The sequence below is a fragment of the Cyprinus carpio genome, chromosome B22 (assembly GCF_018340385.1).
Source record: "Cyprinus carpio isolate SPL01 chromosome B22, ASM1834038v1, whole genome shotgun sequence".
Taxonomy (NCBI): Eukaryota; Metazoa; Chordata; class Actinopteri; order Cypriniformes; family Cyprinidae; genus Cyprinus; species Cyprinus carpio.
Genome location: NC_056618.1, coordinates 25794707 through 25800706, shown reverse-complemented (window position 1 = coordinate 25800706; position 6000 = coordinate 25794707).

The window sequence follows — 6000 nt, the reverse complement described above, 5'->3', positions numbered from 1 at the left end:
AACTGCATGTCTGATTTGAGTTTAATCAGTGATTCATTTGATTCATCCCGTAGGCCTGTACTTGACTTACCAGTATAACTGTTTTGATTAGGCAAAGTAGAATAAAACCATGCTCACTTATTTTGCTGCACTCACATTTTCCTCAGAAAATCATGCCAGACTTCTATTTTACATGCTATTTTCTTCTATTTCACATTACAAGTTTTGGATGTTGCTCAACCGTGCAGTCAGGAGCATCTCCTTTGAATGTTAACATTTCAAACATGTCACTCACAGCCTCACGCGAACACGCAGCACTGTGCTGCTCGTTTTCTCCCTCAGGCATCAACAATTTCAGGTATCCTCGTACCCCAATCCGCACATGTCTTGGCTTGCCTCCTTATTTAAGTCCTTACACACATCCAAACCCAAACTGAGTGCGAACACGACCCGTGTTTCTTGTTTTCAACGCTTGGAGAGCTCAAATTGCTGTGATCTGTCAGCGTGCTGCTTTGGTGCAACAACAATGAGTCACCGTTGAAGTCCTGAAGTTAAATAACATATTGCGAAGACTGTTTAGGTAAAGCAGCTTTGAGTCGAGGTGTTTACTGAGGGATGAGTTTAAGTGGGGGGTTTAGTTTTCTATTGTTACGCTCCATTCTGTGTCTACGGTTCAGTGCGGTTCATGCAGGAACAGGACTTTAGGTGAATCTTCATGTTTGGGAAGTGGGATGAAATGAATGTGTGTCTTTTGAAATAGATCTTAGTTTAGTGCTGTTTTTGTTCTACAGATGTAGACAGGACGGCAGATGAGTTTCATTTCCAGCACTTCAGCATCCCGCATCATGGACTACCACCTCCAGCCACAAAAAAACTCAAGTGATAAACGTATATGTTGGATACGGACGCCTACATAATGCATAAAACTATGGAAAACATGATTTAAAAGCATCTTTTTTTTTTCCCGAAGTATCAATTTTGTAGTTTTTTTGAGCCATGTATTCTCCTCTGTTGTTCTTCATCGTCCTGCACTGTATCGTCCTGGTGTGTGCCTACAATGGATGGAGCAGTCTGAAAAGTATCCCACGAAAAACCATTCAGTATGAGGGTAAGGTTCATTTTTATTGAGTTTATAAAGGTGAGCTAATTATAAGCATCTAGTCTTCAACCCTGTTACGTAGGTTATGGTCAAGCAAGTACTTTGCTGTATGGGAAATATGTCGTTTTTATAAAACTGCTAGTTTATCAAGAATATTTGATACCAAACTAGTAGTATACGTTTAATTTTCAACCCTGTAACCTGCAACTTTCAAAATGAGGGCAAGATTAATCTTCGTTGAGATTATAACTGTGAGCTAAATATTAGCATCTAGTTCAGTCTTCAACCCTGTTACCTACGTTATTGTAAGAATGAATGATCAAACAAATATTTAGCTTTATTGAAAATATGTAGTTTTTATATAACTACTTGTTTACTTAGAAAATATGGTACCAAACTAGTACCATATATGCTTAATTTGCAACCCTGTTACTTGCAACTTTTAATATGAAGGTCAGATTCATCTTAGGCGAGATAGAATTATGTACAACTATGAGTTAAGTGTTAGCATTAGCATATGTTGAAATATATGACACAAATCGTATATTTTCCATTTGATATGTTATAAACTATTATCTAAAGTTGCTTAACATGAAAATAGCTACTTCTTAACACAAGATGTCTGTACATCTTCTTATTTGGGTGACTTGGACATGAACCTTCTGAGGTCTTGAACTTTTTGACCATTTCTAACTGTTAAAATAATAATAATAATATGTTAATGTAAATCACAGTTTTGACATAAACTATCAAAATTATATAAATTTCATTGTTGTATAAACTTAATGACCAAAAACCTACTAACAATATTCAAACATGTCTGATATATCGTGTGCAATTTGCAACCCTGTTACCAAATGATTTTCCCCTTTTACCAAAAATATAAACGTCCTATAATTTTGACACCCAGGAAATAACATCTTTTAGTCACTTTCTACACCATAATAGGAATGTAACTGCTAGTTTATCAAGAATGTTTGGTACCAAACTACTTAATTTGCAACCCTGTTACTTGCAACACGTTCAAATATTATTTATTTATTGTTTGTTTGTATAAACCTATTGCTGGAGAAAAAAACACAAATATTTGATTATTTAAAAAAAAAATATTGAAGTATTTTGATTTTTGAATTCCCAATTGTTGGTAACAGGGTTGAAAAATTTAAATCCTTATAGAACATGAATGGAAACAAAATTACTCGCATATTGTTTACAAATATATTTAATATTTAATACAATTTAAATTGTTCAATTTCAATGTAATTTTTGGTTATGATACTTCAATGTCAAATTGAAGAACTACCAAATTTTGCTATAAGTTTGATTGTATCATTTAATAATTGCTGTTAATAGTGTTCATCTTCTGTTTGATTACGTCTTTAATTGATTTTTCCGTACATTTCTGCCATATGTACATAAATTGACAGTCACCACTGATTAATTTTCTGTAAAGTTGCTTTGCAACAATTTGTATTGTAAAAAGCGCTATACAAATAAACTTGAATTGAATTGAACAAATGGAGAAGGCATTGTTATTCAACGTGCATCTATGTTTCTGTCCTTAGATAACAATGTGATCACATTTAAAGAGGAAGGTGTTTGGAATTACTCCACAATGCTGATTAGGGAGGATCTGGGTTTGCTAGTGTTGGGGGCGAGAGAGGCCGTCTACGCCCTTGACATAAACGATATCTGTGTTGCCAAGTCTAAGGTGCCAGTTTGGTTTCCTTTTCTTTATCTCTTGGCAACAATATAAAATAATTCTTTGACCTTGTTTCAAAAAGGTACGTATGTTTAGTCTGTATTGATTTTTCTCCACCCATCAGGTGCTTTGGAAAGTTACAGAGGAGAAACAGAAGGAGTGCACCTCTAAAGGAAAACATCCTGACGTGAGTAAATATCTCTGTAACTCCCACACATGCTCACTGACACATAAACACATGCAAATACTCTAAAAAATGGCAAAAAATTTGATGCATCTGATTGATTATCTTTTCAGATCGACTGTCGAAACTATGTACGGATGCTGCATCAAATGAACGGCAGCGTGATGTACATGTGTGGGACAAATGCTTTTAGTCCCACCTGCGATTACATGGTAAGTGGCATGACCAGAAAATAAAAATTCATATTTGTATCATAAAAGAATATTAAATTATAAAGACAACAAAATTAAATAATTGTTTCCAAAATTTAACAGTGTCATTGTACTCACTATTTGCATCTGGTAATCTATCACTTTCTTCCTGGTGTGTGTGAGATTAGGATTCATGTGATCCATCAGGTGCTAGTGTCACGCAGTTAAAAAACAAGATTAAAAAACAACTTGTTTTCAATGTGTTTGAACAGACGTATGGTGACGGGCAGCTGAAACTGGAGGGAAAGCAGGAAGACGGGAGGGGGAAATGTCCTTTTGATCCATTCCAGAGATCCTCTTCCGTCATGGCTGGTATGTACAGTATGTCTTTCTTTTTTCAGATAGTTTAAATGGATTGTTGGGGAAAAAAACTAAAACTAAAAATTAACCAAATACAAATTGTTTTTTATATATATATATATATATATATATATATATATATATATATATATATATATATATATATATATATATATATATATATATATATATATATATATAATATATATATATCTATATATATACACACATATATAATTATTTTTTTTTTATTTGTCACAGATCAAGACCTGTATTCTGCCACATCCTTAAACTTTCTGGGTTCGGAGCCGGTCATTCTCCGCACGTCTCCCTTTCCACTGCGGACATTGTTTAAGAGCTCTTGGCTCAATGGTATGTCAGACGTTATGACTAAACTTCATCAAGAAAACAAAGACTAATTACAGGCTTCTGTTAGTAAAATAATGATGGCTTTGTGTGAATATCCTATTTTATATTTAGCTTTAATAACAGAACATGTCATATCAATTATATAATTTAAGTTAAAAAATTGTTTTGAACTTCTTAGTAAAAAACACTTGTCAAAAAAAGGTAACTATTGTTCATTAACACAAGAAATTTGTCTCAGAATCAGTGTTATTTTAGTATTATTTATATGCTGTCGCAGCATTTATAATTTTTTTGAATTTATGAAGTTTGTATGCTTTTGTAATTGTTTTTATTAATTTTTATTTTTATATATAGCTATTTCTATTTCAGCTTAAACTTATTTCAGTAAGTTGCCAAGGCTACATTTCCTTTTTTTTTGCAAGTTTTTAGGTTTTTCATCTTTTATTTACTTTTATTTTCCTTACCAAAACAATTAAGTTTTAGTTACAATTACCAATAGTTTAGTCATATCAACACTTCAATATCAGCACTGCTTCGAACAAAGTGAAAATCACATTTTTCTACCCACTCAAGAGCCGAACTTCGTCTACATGGATGTGGTCCCAGAAAGCGAGGACAATCCTGAGGGTGACGATGACAAGGTCTACATGTTCTTCAGTGAGAACGCTGTGGAGTACGACTTCTACAACAAGCTTGTGGTGTCGCGTGTTGCTAGAGTCTGCAAGGTAATACTTCACTGATCCCTTTACTTTGGCATATTTAGCCCTGATCTTATAAAGACGTCTCATTCCATGTTCTGCAGGGTGACATGGGTGGTCAAAGGACCCTCCAGAGGAAATGGACCTCTTTCTTGAAGGTTCGTCTGGACTGTTCTGTTCCTGAGCCCAGCCTGCCCTACATCATACAGGACGTCTTTCATGTCCGCCACAAGAAATGGAGGAAAAGTGTCTTTTATGCTGTTTTCACCTCTCAGTCGTAAGTTTAGTCTTTTTTTTTCGCACATTCTGTATCTGAATATGCTCAGTTGTTTAGTTATTTGCTATTTCCTATAAAGTCTTTACCGCATAGTTCACTGTGTAGAGAACAGGTGCAGTCACATTAAGGAAATTTTGACGAAAATACAAACCAAGCAGCTTTTTGTGAGTCTGTATGACCAACTTGAACCCCTTGTGAAATCTGCATGGGAAATCTCTCACCTTTGCCTGATTCCTATTGAAATTACTGTATTTCGCCTGTGAAAATTCACAGAACAAATGTAAATGTGACCACACCTTAGAAATGACTGAAAATATATGAATTTGGACCAGGGTTATTATAAAAAAAATAAAAAAATTGTGTTACTTAAAATAAAATTATTATGAATATTAATTAATATAAAAAACGTATTTTATTTCAGCTAGACGACAAAGCAAAATTTCGCATTTTTATATAGATTAACTCATGTAATTTGACTAAAACTGAAATTAAAAACTAATTAAAACCATTTAGACATACTTAATAATTAATAAAACTGCAAAATCACACAACATTATTAAAACATTTAACAAACATTTTATGAAAATACCAAAAAAAAAATTTTTTTTTAAATAATTTAAAAACTAATGAAAAATATATATAAAAAACTATAATAGTATTTCAATTATGCTTAAATAACACTGATTTGGACAGTTAATGTAAATTGTATGATTCTTACAATTTAATTTTCTTCTGACCATTGACACTGCAATATATTTATAGAAAACAGTTTTTAATCAGATTTCAAACCACATATGAAGGCAACGTGAATTGTAACAACTGGATTTAATGAATTTTGTTAGTGTTGCAGATTGCGAAAAAGTTTAATAAAATAAAGTAAAAAACAAAACACCTCATCCGCACTTCAGTACGCATCAGTATAACTCACTGTAAAATAGCTGCAGACGTAGTAAAGGATATGAGTCACATGTCATATAGATCTGTTTAATGGTAGGACTGATAATTCAAGGATAGTCACAGTTTGTTTAATTTATTTGTGTTGTATTTTTGGATTGTTAATTATGGTGTTGTGTTTGTGTATGCAGGAGCTCAACAGATCGGTCTTCGACAGTGTGTGCATATGATGTGACTGATATCAGCA